The 24237-nt window shown below is 37.6% G+C and overlaps 1 non-coding gene across 1 annotated transcript; it reads left to right on the top strand.

Annotated features, from left to right (window-relative positions):
- Window positions 1-6771: 6771 nt before the first annotated feature.
- LOC121829875 (U6 spliceosomal RNA) lies at window positions 6772-6877 on the top strand. The gene has a single exon (XR_006072937.1). It is a non-coding gene; the product is annotated as a U6 spliceosomal RNA (small nuclear RNA).
- The last annotated feature ends 17360 nt before the right edge of the window (window positions 6878-24237 follow it).

The raw sequence follows: 24237 nt of genomic DNA, 5'->3' as shown, positions 1-24237 counted from the left end.
AGTGGAAATCCCAACCCTGGCCAGTTTCAAACCTGTACATCCCATCCGTAGTAGAGGCAGCATCACTCACCACTAAGGGGAGTCACACGCCTGAAAGAGAAGTTGACTATGAAAACACAATAGGAGGTTCAACAAATAATTTTTGAGAAGCTCCTTGTTTTTGTAGTGATGCGACCATAGTTTCACTTTTACTCCAGATAACTGATGAATTCTGTGACATAGCTGTCCCTTGGAAAGGCCGGCAGAAGATTGGTACAGTATATAAAAAGGATACCTGTTCACTTCAGGAAAAAAAAAATCAAACATATTCATAACCACTAAAATTATTTCTAATTCTATAATGTGATATTTTCAAAACATTGATTTACAGTTTTGCATCCCCCCCCCCCCCGCCCCATAGCTGGAAAGGGAGACAAGAGAGCACCCACTAGTCTTTTTTTTTTAAGCTAGTGTACAGAGCACAGCACAGCTCAACCACTGATAAATTGTTCCAAGGCCTTTTTAAGGGTCTGCTCTTTTCAGAATTCTTGTTACAGCTTGGTATATTGAACAGGATCAGAGGACAAAACTCTTCAGCATAAAAGAGTAAACCCTAAGATTTCAGAAACATTCAAGATTATCTTTAGGACATTTCCCAAGCCTTGGAAAGAAATACATCAACTATAGCACAATAATAGTCTACATTTGAAGTTCGGCAAAAAGACAGGCCAATGAAGACATATGAGAGGCACGTCTTCTCCTCAAATCCAGGAGCTGTTTTGACATCTCCCTTTTTGCTATAATATAATGCGCTTTCAGCATCAGAGTGGAATCCTCTCAGCATGAAGTCATTTATCACAAGACTAAATGTGTGAGCTGGCTTGCTTCACTCTGCTTCTCAGCCTGGAACTTTTGGTGGATGCTGAAATGAATAATTATAATAGAGATTTGTGTCTAAAATTCTGATCATAATCCCTTTATCCAATTCCAGCTCCAGGTTACTGACACACATTCCATAAATTTCTACTCTCAACCAAAGATCCTCCTGTGGCTTAGATAGCAGCTTTTTGTTGTATTTTTTAAATGAAGTTTAAGAACAGCTGGAAAAAAAACTAATGCATCTGTTAATATTAATAGTGCTCGTTTTGAGTCACTATATGTGAGACATTCTGCAAAATGTTCTATTTATTTCTTACTAGTACCCTGCCAATAGCTACATTTATTCTCATTTTATAGGTGAAGAAACCAAATGACCATAGTCAGAAAACAAACCAATAGCTATGTGGTGTAGAGGATAAAAGGAAAAATAACTTCCCCAGGTTTTCTGTAGACTGGTGTAATTAGGAAAATAAGAAATTAAATACAAAGTAGAAGCATTTCTACTTTGGGAGCATTTCATTTATGGGAGAATTCTACTCTCATAAAAGTAGACTGATGTGTTTCCCTATTTCCCTTGCTAAAAACAGTGGAAAATCCTGAATGTTGTACTTATAGTATGATTCAATTTTAAAGCTAAGGAGATCAACAGATTAAAAACTTCATGAGTCAAGAGGTACCACGGAACTGTGTTCCCTGGCTTGTCATTTGGCATCATAAATTTTAGATTGGAGCTGAAGAAGGCAGCAATTCAAAGTTGCTAAGTATAGAGATAAAAGCAAGAAAATGACAATAATATCTCTATAGCCAAAGGACTTCAATGAGATAGATTAATAAAACAGAAAACATTTAGGCACTAACTGTTCTATTTAGCTAAATAAGTTGTAAAAGGCCACACACCCCCATCTCTACATTGAATAGTACAAATTGTGATGCTTTGTTTTTGTTGTTGTTATTGTTTTATAAATTTGACAGTCTAGAATTACTTGGGAAAAAAGTTTTAAGGAGGGGTCGTCTAGATTAGGCTGGCCTTTGGGTATGTCTATGAACATTTGTTGGTTTGCCTTGCCTAAGTTAATTATACTGGGGCAAATCCCTCCACTATAGGTGGCATCATTCCCTAGGCAGGGGTTTCTGAACTATGTAAAAATGGAGAAAGTAAGTTGAGCACTAGAATGCATATATTAATTTAGCATTAACTCATTGCTTTCTATTCTTGACTGTGGATACCCTGTGAACAGTTCTCTCAAGCTTCTGTTGCTGTGACTCCCCTGCCATCAGGAACTCTAACTTGAAATTATAAAACAAATAAAACCTCTCTCCCTTAAGTGTTTTTTTTTTTTTTGCCAGATTGTTTTATCACAACTATAGGAAATTAAAGTAATAAAAAATTTAAGCAGACATCATATGTGTCAATCTGCTCAATGAGCTACTTGGCCCCATTGGCAGGATCAAGTCTTGCCAGATAATACAGTATAAAAGATGTTAACATCAGGAGCTACATTTCCATTCCTATCAGTATTGAGACTCCATTTCTGTGAGATCTACTGAAGAACCTTACTTACATTTTATCTTAAATTTCTTATCATATTGAGATGGTGCCACAAGAGAGCTAAGGATTACATGGGAATTTCTACATATCTCAGAAATAATAACAACATTCCTTGAGCCTTGATATAAATGGAAAAATAAGAAAGTTACCAGTGGAGGACAAATGATGACCCAAAGCTCTAACTCCCATTCAGCAGCATTAAGGAGACCCCACACTTGTATTTCAGCAGAAGCCAAACAGGGAACCTGAATGTTGGCATGCACCTAACACGAATGAAGTGCCATAACTTTCTTTCCATACCAGAGTAGAGCCCACGGAAGACAGCTAAAATATAAATTTAATATCCAGAGTCACATAGCATAATACAGAGCCAGACTTTCAATAAAATCTACTTGTATTTCCAGGAATACACAATAGCTCAAACTAAACTGAAGCAAGCAACCATTAATAGATTAAAACACTGAGATTATAAAGATATTAGAATGATCTGAAAAAGACTTTAAAGACCTCATAATAAAAAACAAGTAAGAGTGATCATGCTTGCAACTAATAACAAATGGAAACTGACTACCAGGCATGGGCACTTTGAACAAAGAATGCATAAAGGAAAATCAAATTGAAAGTTATAACACCTCAAATAAAGTATTCAGCAGGTAAGTCTTCATATGGAATAGGCCAATGGGAAAGAAAGTAATGAAATTGAGGACGAAGAATAGAACTGACTCCACATGAACAACAGTGAAAAAATATACCTAAGCACACAGCTTCATGCATGCTGGTGTGTATCAGTGTGTATAAGCCCAAAGCCCTGGCATCCTTTCTTTTGTTTTTATTTAAAACTTTTTTCTTTCCTTTTACATACCAACCCCTGTTCCCCCTTTCTCCCCTTCTCTCACTCCTCCCCTCCCCCCCATCCCACCTCTCTCCCTCCTCATAGAAGGTAAGGCCTCCCTTGGGTGGTCAACACATGCTGGCATACCAAAGCTGGGGCCAGTACTAGCCACTCCCTGCTGCATCAAGGCTGAGTAAGGCATCCTACCATAGGGAATGGGCTCTAAAAAGCCAGTTTGTATACCCAGGATAAGTCCTGGTCCCATTGCCAGGGGCCCCACAAATATATCAAGCCACACGACTTTCACCCACATTCAGAGGGCCTAGTTCAGTCCCATGCAGGCTCCCCAGCTGTCCATCCAGAGTCCATGAGCTCCTACTAGCTTAGGTCAGCTATCACTGTGTTTTTTTCCATCATGATTCTGACTCCACTTGCTCTTATAATCCTTCTTCCTCTCTTCAACTGACCTCCACAATCTTGGCTAAGTGCTTGGCTGTGGGTCTCTGCATCTGCTTCCATCAGTCACTGGTTGTAGGTTCTATGATGACAATTAGGGTAGACACCAATCCCAGTGCAGGGGAAGGCTAGTGCAAGCACCCTCTCCACCATTGCTTTGAATCTTAGCTGAGGACAATCTTGTGAGTTCCTGGGGTTGTCCCTAGCTGCAGATTTCTACCCACCCGCTTAATGGTACTTTCTATCTATGTACGTCTTTCATTGCTCTCCCTCCCCATCTCTCACACAACTCAGCTATCTTGAGCCCTCATATTCCTACCTCCCATCTGCTCCCCTCTATTCCTCACTCCTAGTTTACCCGGGATATCTTAACCCTTTCACCTTCCTGGGGTCATCCATGTGTGTGTCTCTTAGTGTCTCCCTCTTTACCTAGCTTCTCTGGGCTTGTTGTCACCTAGAAACTATGAATCTAAAGAGGTCAATTCTAAAACTTGTTGTCATCAACATTCTGAAAGGTAAATATAAAGGAAGACATCTTAAAAATAAGGAGAAGGGCCTGGCGGTGGTGGCGCACACCTTTAATCCCAGCACTCTGGAGGCAGAGGCAGGTGGATCTCTGTGAGTTTAAGGACAGTCTGGGCTACAGAGTGAGTTCCAGGAAAGGTGCAAAGCTACACAGAGAAACCCTGTCTCGAAAACAAAAGCAAAAACAAAAACAAAAACAAAAACAACACCCCCACACCAAAAAAATTAAATGAATAAATAACAAGAAGGAAATAGCATCTTATAGGATAAAAACAGCACAAATTGGAGTGAAAGATAATATAAATTGTAGTAAAAAAGCAACATCACATTCCATATAAAACTATCACCTTGGAATTCCACAGGAAGAATATATGTGAGCATAGACATTCTCAGATGAGGGAAACTAAGGGTGTATTAGCAGACCCAGCTTAAAAGCTTAGGAATGTTATTTAACTATAAATGATATATTTAAAAAGAGACTTTAAAAATCAGAAATAAAGAAAAATCAATTGGAAAATAAAAATTGTCCATAAAAATGATGTTTCTTTGTCCTCTGAATTTCTTATGTTTGACATTTGAAATGAAAATTACAGTATTATCTGATGTGCCTCTAATGCTTACATGGAGAATACTTTTAAGAGTAGAGTGAAAAGGAGGTAACTCTGTACTTAGCAGGCAGAAAGGATGACCTAAATAGATCGATGATTTGTCAGTTTGTAACATAGTATCTAGAGTAACTAAGATGATATACAAAGGAATAGACTTAAAATCACAGACTTCAAAACATCATTAAAGTAGTACATCGATGGGCAGATAATACAAATAGGAAAAAAAAAACTGAATGAATGGGGATACTGCCAATGAAACACAAAATTAAGCTTAAGCTCTTAGCTCTAAGTAACCACACTGAACACAAATAATTAATATATACCAATTAGAAAAGAGATTGGCAGATGGATTGAAAACTAAAACAAGACCAAGTACAACTTTATGCGATTTCATTTTAGAGGAATCAAAACTGGAAGAATGTAAATCAAGTAGACGTTAATTCAATAAAGGGGAGCTATGACTATATCAATATGGGATTAAAAAAACTGTCTTTGGAGTAAAGAAAATACTAAATTGAGAAATACCATGTATAATTGTGGATAAACTGACTAGTTGCTATAGTCAGACCTAGTTATTCTTGATGTGTGAGAACCAAAGAGTACAGCAGTAAATTTTGTGAAATTAAAACTGATCAAACTGAAGAGAGAAATAGAAAAATATACAAGTCTAGTGGGACAACTCAACATTTCTCTCTAAAAAAATTCATAAGTGAAAAAAATCAGCAAGCATAAGTGTAATTCCATTCAAAGTATCGTGGCCAACATGCATGGAATTTTTTATTTAATAAAATTGAATACACATTTTCTTCCTGTTTCTACATTAGAAATACCAAGACTGGCCATATGATAAAAGAAGAAGCTTGGTAACAGGAAATGCTTCAAGAAATTGAAAAGACTTGAAATCAAATAGAATAGAATTAATAACATCAAATGCAATAAACTTGGAAATCATTTACAGAAATTTAACAGGGAAATCTTCAAACATTTGGAAAACAAACAACACTCTTTGAATAGTTCATGGTTCAAAGAGAAAGTCTCAAGGGCAGTAGAGCACTATCAAACTGAGTGAAAATGGAATACAATAAATCAATATTTATGGGATACAGCTAAAACATTGCTGTTGGGAAAATTTATTGTAGTAAATATATGCAAACAAAAGAAGAGGTTTAAATGAATAATCAAAGCTTTGTCGAGAGGAATGTAGGGAAAACAGCAAAATATCACCAAGTCTGCAAAGTTTGTCTTGGAAAACAAAAGACAGAACCCTTACCAGTTCTTATTAAGTCAGTATTATTCTGATTGATTTGCATAAACAAAAAATACAAAAAGGATTAAGAGGATGAAAAAGAATTAACTTGAGAACAATAGTTTGAAGAGTACAGAGGTAAGTTTCTCTTAGACTTCTCTAGAGAAACAGCAGAGAGAGAGAGAGAGAGAGGGAGAGAGGAAGGGAGGGAGGGAGGGAGGGAGGGAGGGAGAATTTATGCATGTGATAGAAATTAACTCAAATCACTGTGGGGATCATCTTACGTTATCTGTAAACTAGATGGCTAGAAAAATTAGTAATATAAATCAAACTGACTTTACAAATCAGAAACCTAAATATCACTGGCTGAGAATAGGAGAGAAGAGATGACCATTCGCAAAAAAAGGAAAGTGAATTATTTATTTTGCTTTTTTCCTGTTTAAGCCCACAACAGATTAGATAATGTTCACGAACACTGGAGATGACTATTTACATTTCTTAGTTAAATAATCCAAAGGCTAAGGTCTTCTGGAAATATTCTCACAGACACACATAAAATATTTGTCTCACTGAGCATCATTTAACCCAAACAAATAAACCATCACAGCTATAAATCAACTTATGAATATATACATATGTAAAATATTTGACAAAACATTAGCAAACTAAATTTTAAATAGATGAAAAGAATTACATGGTTCTCAGTTTGGCAGCACATATACTAAAATTAGAACAATACAGAGAAGGTCAGCATGGCTTTAAGAAAGGGTGAGACATAAGTTCATAAAGTGTTCCTTATTTTTGCAAGTAAATGGATGGAACTCAAAAAGATCTTATTGAATGAGGTTGTCCAGACCCAGAAAGATAAATGTTGCATGTTCTCTCATCGGAGGATGTTACCTCCAAGTCTTCAGATGGGAGCATATATCCAGGAGTAATTTCTGAAACCAAGGAAGTAAAAAGGGACAATTTCCAAGGTGGAGAGGTATGAGAAAGCAACAGAGAAGGGAAACAATGTACAAGTGATCTGATTTTCTCCCATTGAAATGGGGAAAGGTGAACTATAACTAGGGAAGGGAGGCAGATAAAACCAGAGAAGAGAGGAAGGCAAAAATAACACCAATGATGTTTGAAAAAGTCATAAAAAGTTATACTATTAACTACCTTAAATGAAAAGCATACTAACACACACACACACACACACACACACACACACACACACACACACACACCTCATCTGAACTGACTATGTTCATTCCAAGAGTCGAAATCATCCAACAAAATCCCCAACACCAAGCATGAGAAACCCTCCTGAGTTGTTGGTCAGGGTTGTCTAAGATATTCCTAAAATAGTGTGTTACCATTGCCTTTGGTTCCCACCCTTCTCCACAGAGATGGAAGGCAGGCAATTCCCTGTTCCTGAAAACACCATGCTCTTCAAATGCAGAACTTAGAGGTCCCTCAGCAGGAACTGACCTGAATGCTGCTTCCTGTGTCATGTAAGCTTCCAAAGTAAGTAAGCAAGAGTCTTACCCAGCTATGACACCTGTGAACCACAAGTACAACAAGCATGCCACAATAACCCTAAAGGTTCAGCAGTGGAACATGTTGTTTTATCTCCTACACAGTGACTGTGTCTTAATCTACTGCTATTTCAGCTAGCAATTGCAACTCCAAGGTTACCAGCCTATCCCCCCTGTCAGCAGCTTGGCTTCTCAGGCTGCAGCCTGGTGGGAATTTTATTCCTGCAGGCACCTGCTCTGTCGCTGCTGCTAAGGTAGTTTTAACTAAATCTTTATTGTTCTATTTATAAATTAGACTGGAGATTCAAAGGCTGGGGTGAAAACTTGCTAGCTCAGAGAGGCTGAGTATCAACTAGCTAACCTTCTCTCCCTGCTGGCATCTCCCCCAAAACACATACTTCTACTCTACCAAAATAAACAAAGAACGGCACCACTCAAAATTCCTCCGTACTACCTTGGGTGCATCTCTCCATCTCTTCCAGATGCCCTCTGATGCTCTATGATTACTTTCTATCAACTAGATACTAACTCAGCCCCCTGACTCAAGGCTAATTTTATTTAACTAATACAAATTCTAACTCAGGATTCACAATGTGATCGAGTATCTCCTAACAGACACACATACCTTGGCAGTAATGAACAGCTCTCTAATTAGACTTAAGAACCACTCAACAAAAGAGATACTCTGTCTGGTACTAGAAACCAAACCAACTACCCAATACTAGGGAAGTCATAGATCTTTGTGGAGAACCTATCACCAACACTTTGCTATCCCTGTATTGCCCCTAAATTACAATCCAAATATTGATTCTTATACCTACAGATAAGAGTAGTACTCATCCCTCATCAAGAAAACTTCTCTTTGCAACAGATGGAGACCAATCAAAATGTAGTGTTGTGGATATAGCTACAAAATAGCTTCTTCACCTAAAGCTTGAGAAACATTGTGGAAGAAGGGTTGCAAAAATTATAAGAGCAGGAAGATTTGGGATTTTACTATGAGACTGTGTTTCCTGGTAATAACAGAAGCTACAACCATAAAGTATCACCAACATGACTGTCAAAACATGAGCTAAAGGAGTATGACACTAAGACACACCAAAGTGTGCAGGAAAAAGCCTCTTAGGCCTTGACCCTACATAAAGAACTTTAGGAAACTAGGAAATTTAAGAGCAGGAGAAATGTTCTCCCCCAGTGAAGAAAACACCAATTGGTAGTCCAGTGTCAATAGGTCAGCCTTGAAAACATACATGCAAGTAATATTATATGGACAAAACAGGATATATGTGTGTGTGTATGTATTTATATGTATAAACAGATATGTGTGTGCATGCAGTAACAACTAGTGAAAAAAGACCACAGCTTTGATGGAGAGTGAGAGGTCCATATAGGAGACTTTGAAGGGAAGAAAAGGAAGAAAGAAAGGGGTATAATTATATTATGATCTGGACAATGACAACCATAACAACAAAGAATAAAAATGAGGGAAATAGGCATTTCAACTGTTTAAATAAAAAATAAATTATTGCTAATATCAAATATTAGAGCATATGTAGAGAATAATAGATCACAAATACACTGCTGGTGAGAACACAAAATAGCAAAGACATTTTAGAATATTTTGGCAGTTTGTTAAAAGCATAGAGTCATGATACATAGTCCAGAAATTGAACTCTTGGACATTTACCTGAGAAGAATGGAAACATGTTTCCACAGAACCTGAACATGTATATATGTTAACTTTATTTGTAATGACCTCCTAACTAGGAACAGCTCAAATACCTTTCATCAGATGAATTAATTGCCGCAGGGATGTGACTCATAATAAGCCAGGGTACATGATGGATGAAAACAAAGAAAGGCACAAACCTCTATGCAACTGGAGCATGGAAGCCAGTTCTTGAATGCTAGAAAAGTGCTTAAACACTGTGTATAGTCTGAATTCCTACCAATTATTCTTTTTTTTTTTTTTGGTTTTTCGAGACAGGGTTTCTCTGCGTAGCTTTGCGCCTTTCCTGGAGCTCACTTGGTAGCCCAGGCTGGCCTCGAACTCACAGAGATCCGCCTGGCTCTGCCTCCCAAGTGCTGGGATTAAAGGCATGCGCCACCACCGCCCGGCTACCAATTATTCTTAATGATAAAACGTCAGTTACTAGATTCTCCAAAATAAAAAATATTTGAGAAATAGAAACTGTCAGGGAGGAACTGGGAAGACGTGACAAAGTGAAGGATCCTATGTACAGAGCTTGAATGTATCACCACAGAGTGAAGTGGGTAAATGTTACAAAGGTTTTCCTACTATTTGGTACAACTGAAAGTGGATTGGCAATTACTTCAAAAAGAAATTTGCAAAGAACTAGAACATTGGAAACACCATGAGAGGGAATAATTTGTCACATATCAACATTGGTCCATTTTGAAATAATTGTCAACTTTATGTGATATATTGTGAACATGTTAATATTGGAGATAATGTGTAGGATGTATAGGACCTGTTGGAAAACTCTTGAAATTAGGGCAAGAAGCATGGTTCAGTGATAAAGTATTTGCCTAACAGGCCTAGCATGTGCCAGCCTCTGGGTTCAAGCCCGCAAAACACCAAACAAACAAACAAACAAACAAACAAACAAATAAATAAATAAATATAAATACATGTTTGTAAAATTCTTGGAAGTAATAATCTTACTAAATATAGTCACAGATTAAAGGAGAATACATGCACCTAAACAGCTATTTATATGATAATATAATAATAATAGTCACATAACAACTAAATCAGGATCCTACATGGATTCACTTTAGTTAAATAATAGCCAAACATCTATGAAATAAATTCTCTTACACATGGATAATGGAAATATACATAAAAATGTGACATATATGTATATATCTGTAACAATATTATCCATATTAAATAAGAGTTTGTAAACACAAAGATATTGGTAATGATTAAATGTTCTATACTAATACTTTAAATCTGATATTACCTGTTTTCATTGTTTTAAAGAAAAAATATGAAGAACATCAATGTGTATATGGTGATGCTTTTAAAAGATTGCATGCATGGTTCATAACCAGGCCCCTTAGGCTAAATATACCAATACTCCTGACTTAATACCCAATTAATTGTTGAAATAAAATTCACTTGCCCAAGATATCATGATTTTTTTAGATGAAAGTGTAAAGCGAGCCAGACTCATGCTAATGTCTCCATTATAATGGCAGAGGTAATTCAACTATGATTTTTAAAATTTTTTATTGAATTATTTTTTCATAAAATATTGATCATGTTTTCCCCTTTCCCAGATTCTCCCAGGATTTTCCCAACCTCCCTAGCAACTCTCACTCTCTCTTTCAAAACAAACAAAAATATAAAACAAAAACAAAAAACACAAAAATGAAAATTTAAACAAGTAAATAAGATTTTTAAAAATTCCAAACAAAACAAACTGAAACAAAAAGTCTAAAAGTACACCATTGGGATCACTTTGTATTAATCAGCTGATGCTGGACGTCAGGCCTGCCCTGAAGTATGCTTCATATTCCCGGTGAGACCATATTGCAAAAAATGGTTTTCCTTTTGTCATTATCAATTGCAGGTAGGTTATTGGTTCAAGGTAGAATGCTATGTCCACTCCTGCTTCTCTAGAGCAGGATCCGGTTTGGTTTGAAACTCTGCAGGTCTTTTGTGTGCTGCTAGAGCTTCTGTGAGTTCATATGTGCATCAGTCCTCTTGTGTCAGGATACAGCTTCCTTGGAATCGCCCACAACCTCTGTCTATAATAGTCTCTACTTCCTCTTCTGCCTAGGTCCCTGAGCCTTGTGGTGGGGTGGGGTAGGGGCCTTTGAGGAGGATACTCCTTTTAGGACTGAGTTCTCCAAAGTCTCTCATTCTCTGCATTATCAATTTGTGGATCTCTGTATGAATTCACATCTACTGTGAGAATAAGCTTCCCTGGTGTAGGTTAAGCGAGGGACTGACCTATGGATATAGCAATATGTCATTAGGAGTCATTACATTGCTATGTTTCTTTAGCAGAATAATAGTATTATGATTTCCCATAGGCCTATGAACTATCTAGTATCAGATTCCTGGCCACGTTAGCAATGTAAGGTATGAGTTCATCTCACTGGCTGTACCTTAAATCAAAATTTAAAAGTGTTTGGCTACAGCCAGGCGGTGGTGGCACACACCTTTAATCCCAGAACTCAGGAGAGAGCCAGGCAGATCTCTGTGAGTTCAAGGCCAACCTGGTCTACAGATAGCCTGTGAAGTTTGAGGGGTTTTCATTGGGTCCCTTTGGCCAACTAGTTAACAAGTTGTAACTCAGTCCTGGCACTGGAGATTTTATTCAGTAGCATACTGTCTTATTTAGGGTTTTTATTGCTGTGAAGAGACACCAGGACCATGGTAGCTCTTATAAAGAAAACACTTATATATTTAATTGGGTTGGCTCACTTACAGGTTCAGAGGTCCAGTCCACTATCATCATGATGGGGATCATGATGGCATGCAGGCAGATGTGGTGCTGTAGCTGAGAGTCCTACATCTTGACAAGAAGGCAGCAGGAAGGCAACTGAAAGTCACACTGAGGTAAACTTGAGCAAAAGAGACCTCAAAGCCCATTCCCACAGTGACACACTTTTTCCAACAAGGCCACATTTTCTAATAGTGCCATTCCCTTTGGGGACCATTTTCTTTCAAACCACCACACATGTCCAATTGGGTCATTCTCTCCCCCTATTACTTGATGATTTGATTCATATTCCTTACCTATATGCATGTATTTTAGGAAGCTGCTATAGCGTTTAGGTTTCCACATGGTTTTGAAATGGTCTTTAGTCATTGTCACTCCCTGAGTTCCATCCTTACTCTTCTCTACATCCATCCCTGTTTAATCTCCCTATTCCAGCTTGCCCTATCTCTTTATAAGACCATATTCTATTTTTCCTTCCTTGGGAGATCTCTTCCTACCTCCTAGTCCCTTACTCTATACACAACCTCTGTGGTTATTTGGATTGTAGCAACATATCAAAAGCTTAAAAGTTTAAATCTACAAATAGGAAAAAACATACAGCATTTGTCTAATTTTGATCTGGATTACCTCACTCAGGCTGATATTTTTTCTAGTCCTATCCATTTCATAATTTCAATTTTCTTAACAGCTGAATATCCATCTGTCAGTTGATGGAAATCTAGGCTGTTTCCAAATTCTGACTATTCATAACAGAGCAGCAGTAAACATGAACGTGAAAAGTATCTCTGTCGTAGGGGATACAGTCCTTTGGGTATATACCCAAGAATGTCATAGCTGGATCTTGAGGTATACCTTTTCCCAGATCTCCAAGAAACTGCCATACTGACTTCCACAATGGCTGTACAAATTTGCATTCCCACCAGCAATGGATGAATGATCCCTTTACCCAACATCCTCAGCACCGTGAGCTCTCTCTCATTTGTTGTGTTGATCAGATTGGCCAAAGAGTTTTAGTATGTATTTTCCTGATGGCTAAGGAGACTGAACATCTCTTTAAGTGTTTGTCAGCCATTTGTGTTTGGTCTATTGAAAACGTCTGTTTGTTCTGTACAACAATTTTTTAAATTGGGTTCCTTGTTTTCTTTATGATCAGTCCTTTCTAGTGTTTTGTATGTTCTGGATACTAACCCTTTATCAGTTACATAATTGGTAAAGGTCTTTTTCTGTTCTGTAGGCTGCCCCTTTGGCAAAATGATGATGTCCTTTGCCACACAAAAGTTTGTCATCTTCATGAGGTCCCATTTATTAGTTGTTGTTCTTAGTACTGGTGCTATCTGTGTCCTGTTCAGAAAGTCCTTCTCTACAACAATGAGTGCCAAACTATTCCCTACTTTCTCTTCTATCAGATTTGGGATATTGGCCCTAAGTTAAGGTTTTGGAATTGAGTTGTGTGAAAGGTGATAAATATGGATATATTTGCATTCTTCTACATGCAGCCATCGAGTTTGATTTTACACCATTTGTTGAAAAGACTATTTTTTCCAATGTGTATTTTTGGATAAGTCAAAAGTCAGGTGTTGATGGATGTGTAGACTTATGGCAGAGTGCACTATTTGATTCTATTGATCAGTATGCCTGTTTTTACATCAGCAGCATACTGTTTTTTTTTATTACTCTTAGCTCTGTAGTAGAATTTGAGATCAAGCACAGTGATACATCACGTGATTATTTTATTATTCATGATCTATTTTAGCCATCCCATTTTTTGTGTTTCTATATAAAATTGAGATTTATTTTATTATGAATTCTTCACAATTTCTATGAAGAATTGGGTTGGAATTGTGATGGACATTGTGTGGAATCTGACAATTGCTTTTGGTAAGATGGCCATTTTCACAATATTAATCTTCAACTGACCCATGAGCATGGGTGATATTTCCATCTTCTGGCGTCTTCTTCAATTTCAAATTTCATTCTTTAATGTTTGAAACTTTTATCATACAAGCCTTATTCATGCTTGGTTAGAGTTATCCCAAGGTATATTTTGAGGCTATTGGAAAAGGTATTCTTTTTTCTCTGTCTATTTGTCATTTGTATATAGGAAGACTACTGATTTTTTTTTTTTGTGTGTGTGTGTGTGTGTGAACTTTGTATCCTACTACTTTGTTGAAAATGTTTATCAGCCGTAGAAACTTCTTGGTGGAGTATTCAGGGTCACCTATGTATAAAATCACATTATCTGCAAATAAAGATATTTTGACTTTGTCTTTTCCTATTGTATCCAGTGGTATTCTTTGGATATCTTATTGCTATATCTAATATTTGAAGTACTGCAGTAAATAGGTAAAGAAAGAGTGAACATCTTTGTCTTGTTCGTGGCTTTCATGGAAATGCTTTGATTTTTTCTCCATTTATGTTGATGTTTGCCTTGGGCTTGTTGTAATTTGTCCTTATTATGTTGTGATGTGTGTCTCTTATCCCTAGTGTCTCAAAGGACTTTTATCATGAAAAGACTTTGTCAGAGGCCTTTTCTGCATCTAATGAGATGATAATGTGGTTTTGTCTTTCAGTCGGTTTATGTCATGGATTACATTTATTGATTTACATATGATGCACTGTCTCTGCATCTGTGGGATGAAGCCTATGTGATCATGCTGGATAATTTTTATGTATTTTTTATTTAGTTTGAGACTATTTTATTGAGAAGTTTTACATCTAAGATCCTAAGAAATTCTGGTCTATAATTTTGTTCTTAGTTGAGTCTTTGTATAGTTTTGGTATTGGGGTTTGGGGTAATAGTGGCTTAGTAAAAAGAATCAGAAAACTTTCCTTCACTTCTTATTTTGAAAAATAGTTTGAGGAGTATTGGTGTTAATTCTCCTGTGAAGATCTGGTAGAATGCCACAATGAATCAATGTGGTCCTGAGGTTTTTGTTTTGGGGGGTTTTGTTGTTTTGTTTTGAGGTTGGGGGGGGATTTTATTTACTGCTTCTATTTCACTGGGAGTTTAGGTATTTTTAAATAGTTTGATTTTGATTTAAGTTTGGAAGTTGGGATATATCAATAAATTCATCCATTTCTTTCAAGTTTCCCAATTTGATGGAAGACAAACTTTAAAGTATGTCCTTTTTATTTCCCAGAATTTTCTCAGTGTTTGTTGTTATGTCCCCTTTTCATCACTAATTTTATTAATTTGCATCTTCTTTCTCAGTCTTTCAGTTAATTTTGCTAAGAGTTTATCAATCTTGCTGATTTTCTCAAAGAACTAACTCCATTTGATCCATTCTATTGCTTTTTGTCATTCTTGTTATATTCTATTTCATTGATTTCATTCCAGAGTTTGATTATTTTTCCTGACTCTTCCTGTGTTTCTCCTGTTGTTCTGGAGGTTTGTTGCTAAGTAAATAATATGAGATCACTCTAGTTTTTTTTTTTTTTTTACCTTGCTCTTAGAACAGTCTTCATTGGTTTCCATAGGTTTGGATATGTTACGTTCTCATTGAATTCTAAAAAGCACATTAACACCTTATTGATTTCTGTCTTGATCCATTTTTATTTCAATAGTGAATTATTTAGTTTCCTTGAATTTGTGTACATTCTGATATTTCTGTTGTTGTTGTATCCAATTTTAATTCACCAGAAGCAGGGTGTTATTTTCATTTTCTTATATATGTTCAGATTTGCTTTGTATCCAGCATGTGGTCAATTTTGGAGAAAGTTTTTGAGCTGCGGAGAGGAAAGTAAATTCTTTAGTGTTTTAGTGAAATATTCTGTAGATATCTGCTAGGTCCATTTGATTCATAATTCATTATTTAACCCTAGAATTTCTCTGTTTTTTTTTTAAATCTGAATGACCTGTCTATTGATGAAAGTGGAGTACTGAGTATCAGTGCATAAGGTTTAATATGTGATTTAAGCTGTAATAGTGTTTCCTTTATGAACTCCGGTACCTGTGTTTGGTGCATACATGTGTAGAATTGAATATCTTCTTGGTAAATTTTTCCATTAATGAGTATATAGTATTCTTTTCTACCTTTTAGGATTAGTTTGGTGTGAAATCTATTTTGTCAGCTATTTAAATAACTATAACTACTTGCTTCTTGGCTCCATTCACTTAGCATATCTTTTTCAGAACATCCTTCTACCCTGAAGTTATGTCAGTCCTAATGATAAGGTGTGTTTCTTGGGTGCGGCAGAAAGATGGACCTTGTTTCCTCTTCCAATCTGTTAGTCTCTGTCTTTTTATTGGGTAAATGAGATCATTACTACTGAGAGTTATCAATGAGCAGAGTTTATTGACTACTATTATGTTGTTATGTTGTAGGTTTTACTTCCTTTTTTTCATCTACTAGGCTTGGATTATTTACTAATGTTTGCTTGTATGTAGTTAAACTCTTCAGATTGAAGTTTTCCTTCTCGTGCCTCCTGTAGAGCTGGGTTGGTAGATAGATGTTGCTTAAATTTGGTTTCAATCCAGAATCTTTTTCCTCCTCCATTGACTATGATGGATAGTTTTGCTGGGTAAGTAGTTTGGATGGGCATCTGTGGTGTCTTAGAGTTTGTATGACACCCATCCAGGTCCTTCTAGCATTTAGAGTTTCCATTGAGAAGTCAGGTTTTATTCTAATGGTACTGCTTTTATATGCATCTTGGTCTTTTTCCCTTCCAGATTTTACTACCCTTCTTTTGTTCTGTAATTTAGTATTTTGATCATTAAGTGTCATGGGGAATTTTCTTTCTGGTCCTGTCTGGTATTCTCTATGCTTCTAGTACTTTGATAGGTTTCTCCTTTTTAGATTGGGGAAATTTTCTTCTTAGATTTTGTTAGAAATATTTTTAGTTTCTATGAGCTAGATTGCTTCTCCCCCCTCTGTCTCTATGATTTGTAGGTGTTGATTTGGTCTTTTCATAGTGTCCCATATCTCCTGGATGTTTTGTTCCTGGATATTTTTTTTAACTTAACATTTTTTGACTGAGCTATCCATTTCTTTTGCTTTGTCTTCAAGACCTGAAATTCTCTTCTACATGTCTTTATAATCTGTTAGTGAGGCTTTCTGCTGAGGCTTTGCTTGATGCCTTTTGTCTTTTGTTTCATGTTATTTCACTTGGGTTTATTTTAGTGATTCTGTTTCTACTTTCATGTCTTGAAATGTGTTCATTATTTTATTCAACTAGGTTTTTGTTTGTTTTTTTTCATGGTCTTCATTAAGTCATTTATTCATATCCTGTTTAAGACCTTTGAACATATTCATAATTACTATGTTGAAGTCTTTGTCTTGTGTCTCAGCTAATTGCAGTTCTGAGGGCTGCTGGGGATGCTGTGAATGTGTTGCTCTGATTGATTGATAAATAAAATGCTGATTGGCCAGTAGCCAGGCAGGAAGTATAGTATAGGCAGGATAAGCAGAGAAAAGAATTCTGGGAACAGGGAGGCTGAGTCAGGAGTCACCAGCCAGAGACAGAGGAAGCGTGATGTGAAAGTACCTGTAAGCCACAAACCACATGGAAACTTATAGATTGATAGAAATGGGTTAATTTAAGATATAAGAACTGGATAGCAAGAAGGCTGAGCCATTAGGCCAGTTTAAATAATATAAGCATCTGTGTGTTTATTTGGGTCTGAGTGGCTGCAGGCCCAGGTGGGACTAGAGATAACTCCAACAACACAGGGCCCTTTGTTATTAGCTTCTGGGAGCAGACACTTTGTTTTGGCTGTTCATGCTTTTGCTTTTGTTCTAGGAACTCAGTATTTGAATGTTTGAAGTGTTTCTTGGTGTAGATATCTGATCTTGCCTTTGTTGAGTGGGTAATCTTTTCTTTTGTTGATGATGCCCACTCTGGATCCTTGGCAATGCCATGGCTGCAGGGTTCCTGGTAGAGAGTGCCTCTGTGGGTTAGTAAGTGACATATTCTAATAAAGATGAGCTAGGAAGAAAGACTAAGAAGATCAGTGCGGGACTAGGGTTCACACCAAGAGACAAGAGTACCCAGAGAATGGAATTAAGGTGGGAGGATGGGTTCCTGCAGGCAGAATGAATAGTGATGTTGGGGTGACCAGAATGGAGGATAAAAAGGATAGTGAAAATTGCCTAACTGTGTCCCAAACTTAGTGTGGACACTGGAGGACTCTGTAGATTGGCAGATGACACAAAAGAATGGGAGATAGCATAGGAGGGCAGCTGGGAGGTTTGACAAGAAAGAGCTGAGAGGACTCAGAGTAAGCACCAAAAGGCAGAGTCCCCAGGGACTGGAGGAAGGGTAGGAGGAGGAACTCCCACAGGCAGGTTGCAAATGGTTAAAAGTAAGTCTGCAAAGATAGGAATGAAAAGACTTTACTTGTGATTCTAAATGTGAGTAAAACAAAGACCTTTCTTCTTTATGTTTAATCGTTGCTTCCCTTCATGTTTGATTAGCATGTTTTATACATAGTGGTTAGCATGCATGAGTTAAAGAAACTCAGATAATTCTTTCTATGGGGCCACCTCACATTTCAATCCTTGGTCTCTCTACCTCATAGTTGAGACTGCAAAACTTGCCAGTTTTCATTCACAGCTTTGAATGATTTAGAATTCTGTTTTGCATTTCAGTTTTGTCTGAACCCATATGGCAAAGTCGAAACTCCAAACAAATCTGAGAAATCCCATTTTGTGCTAGCCATTCCCTGTGGCTCAGTAATGCTCTGTGAGCTTCTGCAGGACTTAATTCTCCCTTGTCCCATGGCCATCTGGTTAGGCATCTTCAGACTTGGATGGGTCTCACAATTGACACTGACACATGAAATGAAAGAGTCTGGGATTTTCTTCTACTACAGTGAGTCTAGAAACTCAGAATATAGAAAACATACTGAAAACAACAGTCTCCAGCATTGGAGTCATATCGTCCTTCAGCATTGGCATTCTCACCTATGAGAGACCACTCTGGGAGTCTGGTGGATTTAAAATTCAGAAACTGTCACTTACTAGCAAGAGTTATTAACCACTAATCAATATTACTTGGGATGAAGTATATTAAATTCTCCAAGCAACTCTCTGAACTGAACGCTGATATTATCATCAACAAATTTTTCACTTTAGTCCCTCTTTTTAGCAAAGTTCTGAGCACTCAGCAGTTAATTATTCCTTTCTACACATACAATGCAAGTTGGTGTTTATGAAAGCACAGGCAAAAACATGTAGTTAGAGCCGATTTTATGTTTGAGTTGGTTCTTGACGAAATGAGTGGGATTTGAACAGACAGAACATGATGGAAAGAACATTTTGTTATAAGAGATCATTTTATCTAAAAACCCAAAGGAACTTGTAAATGAATGATTTATTTAGACAGCAATGTGGTAAAATGTCTGGTTGTACAACAGTATGAAAAGGCATTACCCACTGGGGATTCATTTCCTTTATTGCCTTTTCTGGGAAGTTTTTGAAAATGAAAATATTACAGTTTTCTCTCCTTGACATTCAAATAAATGATAAAAGAGAGGCAGAATGACCAAAGTGACCCTATCAGAGTAAGCACAGTCAAGCAAACTGAAGAGATTGGAGTCCCTCAGAAGAGAGTAGTCCACAAGACCCCTCTCCAGACCCTCTCCCACCCTCCCAACCCCCTCATCCCACCCACCCACCCTGCCAGGTTTTGCCTTAATTCCTCACAAATACAAGCCCCAACCTAGCACTAATCTGTCCATTCTTCAACAAGGCCCAGCCCTGTAACTGTAACCCAGCTCTTTAGACAAGTTTTTAACGTGGATTTTCTGCCCTTGGGAACTCCATGTTTAAAATGTATTTTCATTCAGGAAAGAAAGGTTTATGATACAGGGGGAGATAATTTTAGATTCAAGTTTGAATGGTCTTGCAAGACAAAGCATTTTAGACTTGATTCTCTAAGGACAGCATTGAAATGTGAAATGTAGAGCTTCTCCCGCAGCAGCATGCAAGATGCAGCAGAGGCATCAGAGAGAGGACACCAGGTAGGTCTTCCCAGACTAATTGGTTGAGGGTGAACATGAGCCTCAAGCTCATTAATATGCTTTGCTCTCTATTAGGCTTTATGTCCCGTGGCTCATTAATTCCCTGTTGCTATAGCCTCAGGCTGTGTTTCTTTCTCACTGGGTTCATGGGGTAAGGATTTTCCTGTCTCTTAAAACCATTTCAAGCATCCAGCCCCACTGGCCTGTGCAGCATTTGCAAATCCCTTTTCCAGCACCTATGACCCATGAGTCCAGTTTCAATTTTAAATGTTAAGTTTAAAGCTGAGAAGAATATAATTAAATATGATTAGACCTGGCTTAGTTTTTCATGACTACTTCTGAGATTTTCTACAACCAAGGTGTAGCCTCTTTACTACATCTCTAATGTGATTTCTCCAGGGAATTGGACTGTGTTGGTTTTAAGATTTGCTTTTATAAGTAAATGTTTTGTTTTGTTTTATTTTTGTTTTGCTTTTGTGGGAAGAGACAGATTAGGCCAAGGCAAAATCTTAGACATTTTCTTATTACTATTTACTACATTGAAATTATTTCTGAAATGCTCACATTTCCTTCTATATATGAACATGTAAAGGAAAAAGTAAAAGTATAGAGTAGATGGAATTAAGCCAGTGAAAAGCTAGAGTTTCAATTAAAATGAGTTTGACAATCAGATCCACCATGGCGTCTTGAAAAACCCAGTGGTCTCTTTTGTAACGTGCTTTGAATTAGTCTCTCAACTTCCTTTCCTAAAATTTTATGTGTGTGTGTGTGTGTGTGTGTGAGAGAGAGAGAGAGAGAGAGAGAGAGAGAGAGAGAGAGAGAGAGAGAAAGAGAGAGAAAGAGGGGGTGTAGGGAGTGCACATGTCACAGTGTACATGTGGAGATCTGCTACGGGCCGCAGCAATATATCATAAGAACTCAGCTGGTTATGGCAAAGTCACTACCTGGAGGAATCAGGGAATTCCTCCAGAGGAAGCCAAATCCCAAGGAGTTTTTGGTGTTACTTGGCTTGTTATATATCAGCTGTATTCTGTTATGAAAATCATGTGTGCCTTCATAGTTTTCCCAATTGACTTTTCCCTAAGAAGGACTAACAGTGTGAACTGATCACTCCCTGGACATACACATTCCAGGCATTTGGAGAACAGCCTCAGGAAAGGCTATCTCTGGAATCAGATATCTCCCCTAGCCACTTTCAAGGACTAAAGGAGACATCACCCAGGTGGTCACCCAATTTCTGAGGATTAACAGTGATAACAACCCACAGGCGAGTCTCCTGACTTAAGGTAAATTCCACAAGGGGACACCGCCTAGGTCAGGTAGACATTAAGTAATAGCTTTACACAATTTAGCTCAGACCCCTCCTTTCTTACAGCCTTACTAACTTTATAGACCTCTAACTACTTACCTAACCACTTCTAGGAATATTTAGATAACCTTCTGTGCTAACAGCTATGCTCAGCCAGAACTCCCAGTTCAAGCCTCCCTGTAATTATCATTATTGGTAGCATCCGGCCAGGTCCATCACCCGATGGAGGAAAGTACCTTATCAGAGATACCTCTGTACTCTCTAAGAACAGACTTAAGCATCCAGGCTACCTGTTTGAGAAGGCCTGGTGGATGTGCTAATTAAGCTTAACTTCCTCCTTTCCCAAACCTTACCTCCAGTTCCAGATCTCCCTTTAACTATCACCAGAGGCATCTAGCTGTACACAGGTTGCCTAGAGACTGAGCACACTTTCCCCCACCCTGCAGAAAAACAGCAGACAGCTTGAAGAGATAGGAGCCACATTGACCTAGCAACTTATAGATTTTTAACATCCTTTACCAAACACATTTAAGGTTATAGTTGTGCACATAAGATCCCTCTTCTTAGATATTACCCATATTTAGCCTTTAGTTAATTCATTAGTCACTTCCCCTTTGGGTCACAAATGGTAATTAACAACTAGTGCCCCTCTTTGTAATTCTTATCAACCCTCCATTTGATCCTGATAGTGGACAATCACTGCCTGAGGAAGTTCAGGCTGAGTGTCCTGGGTGGAGGGGAGGATTGTGATTTTGGGGAGATATATAACTGTAAAGCAGAGGACAGAAGAGGAGAGAAGAGAATGGAAGAACGAGATGGGTAAGAACTTGAGAGGAACAAACTGAGATGGGGAAGAAGTAGATTGAAGGGCTACAGGAGAGTACTAGAGGAACGAGATGGAAGATGAGGAAGAGCCAGATGAGAGAGAAGGAGATGGGAGAGGAGATGATATGGGAAGGAACGAGATGGATGAGAACTTAGAAGGGACAGAACTATATGAAGGAATTAAGATAGAACATAGAGGGGATCGTAGACAAATGTAGAAAGAAATCAGGCTAAAGATGACCTAAATATGAGAGCAGAATATAAGCTTGTAACTGTCACAGAATAATAAAGTATATGGACTAAGGAGTTTCATGTACATAGATTCATTTCTTCCCATTAAAGATTAATTATCAGCTGGTTGTAGATTCTTCCCAGACCCTGGGAGGGGACTATCGAGGGGCTGGACCCCCATAGTCTCCAATAGAGATCAGAGTTCAATCAGCAGGAATCAGGGATCGAACTCAGATCCTCAGGCACAGCTGAAAGTGCACTGACTCTCTGAGTAATTTCTGTTCTAGGTTTTCTATGTATTTACATAGTCTAAGAATATGTTTTAAATCATATCCTGAACCTCAGTGATGGTGATCTCCATGAAATCTTACATACATGACAGGGGCCAGCCCAGATTTGGTAGACTATGCCATCTTAGGTCAGGTTTCTTCTTTGTATTTCCCATATATTACTAAGACAAATTATATGCAAAAACAAACCACTAAGGAGTGAAAAGAACTAATTTATGTCTCAACAATAATAAATAATTCATTTATGTAGGGAGACCAAATTAAAATTATTAACTTAGACATTGCAATAATTTATAACTTTTTAATCTGTCAATTGTAGCTTCATTTTAGTCAGGTAAATACCTAATCAATTTGTATTTGAAAAGTTAAGTACACGTGGTTTTCAAAAAAGAACTCAAAATACTAAAGGCTTTCTGACCCCTGAGCCTAGTGGTTACTGAATACTGGGAGCTGGGGAAGTGGCTGGCAGTGGGTGGAGCAAAACTCTAAAGACAAATGTGTCAAGAGTCTTGCAAATGGCTCTTCCAACTTACAGAACATGTAATTTGGATCTCATCCAAGGGCAGGTTAGAAATGAGAGTTTCATTCCTCACTTTCTCTTCTGAGCATTTTCAGTATGTTTGCCTCAGAACCTCAGTTATTTACCACAGGTGTGTCAGTAATTATGATATATTATAAACATTTACACTGTATAATAGTCCTCAGCTCCTTCCACCTGTGACCTGGTACCTGCATACCAAGCAGGCTTGCAAAGCTGCAAGAAGCAGGGACTGCTAACTTACAGGGGCTGGGGACTTATTTCTTCCTCTTCTTTGATGTGCCATTCTTGGGGAATTAATATTTGTCTGGAGACTTTTTCTTGTCAGTTTTCAAAATTGTTCACTGAAATGTCTCTTTTAACCTTAAAATATTAACAATTTTAAACCTTTCTAAATGACACACATGCTTCACTGTCTTCTTAAACCAAGTAAAGATAAATGCACATTTATTTTCTAAATGGTCCAGATCTTATTGTCTTGATAATTAGACCATGATAGAATGAGTCCCATCAGTAGAAAGCAGACTATCTATGTTAAGTGGTCATATACGTCTGTGTCTTCTGAGCTCTTGACTTTCATAATAATAATGATAGTATCTTCTACATTATAGGGACAAATGATTCTGGGATTAGAAGAATATACCATTTACAAGCTATGATACTGAGTATCAAATTTAGAACTTTTTGTGCAAAGTAGTCAAGCATTCAACCAACTGAGCTACACGTTTTTTTAAATTGTGCTGGCTGAACAGCAATGACATTGATGACATTGGTCATCCTAGCATGCGTCCAGTACCCAGGACACCTTGGGAAGTCTTTGAAAAACTTCACTTTAATCAAGGGCTTCATTTTCCTCTGCAATTGCTTTGTGAGGGAGCTGTTATTAACACAGGTGAAAATAGCAATTCAAAAATTTCCAGAGAGTTAACAATGCGATGTTCACAGAGAAGGCACACAAGCAACTACAAGAAACAACAAAATATTCTCTGGAAGGAAATCTATGAGAGCA

Source organism: Peromyscus maniculatus, chromosome 5 (genome assembly GCF_049852395.1).
Source record: "Peromyscus maniculatus bairdii isolate BWxNUB_F1_BW_parent chromosome 5, HU_Pman_BW_mat_3.1, whole genome shotgun sequence".
In the NCBI taxonomy this organism is placed as follows: Eukaryota; Metazoa; Chordata; class Mammalia; order Rodentia; family Cricetidae; genus Peromyscus; species Peromyscus maniculatus.
This window is presented reverse-complemented; position numbering and strand designations above follow the sequence as displayed.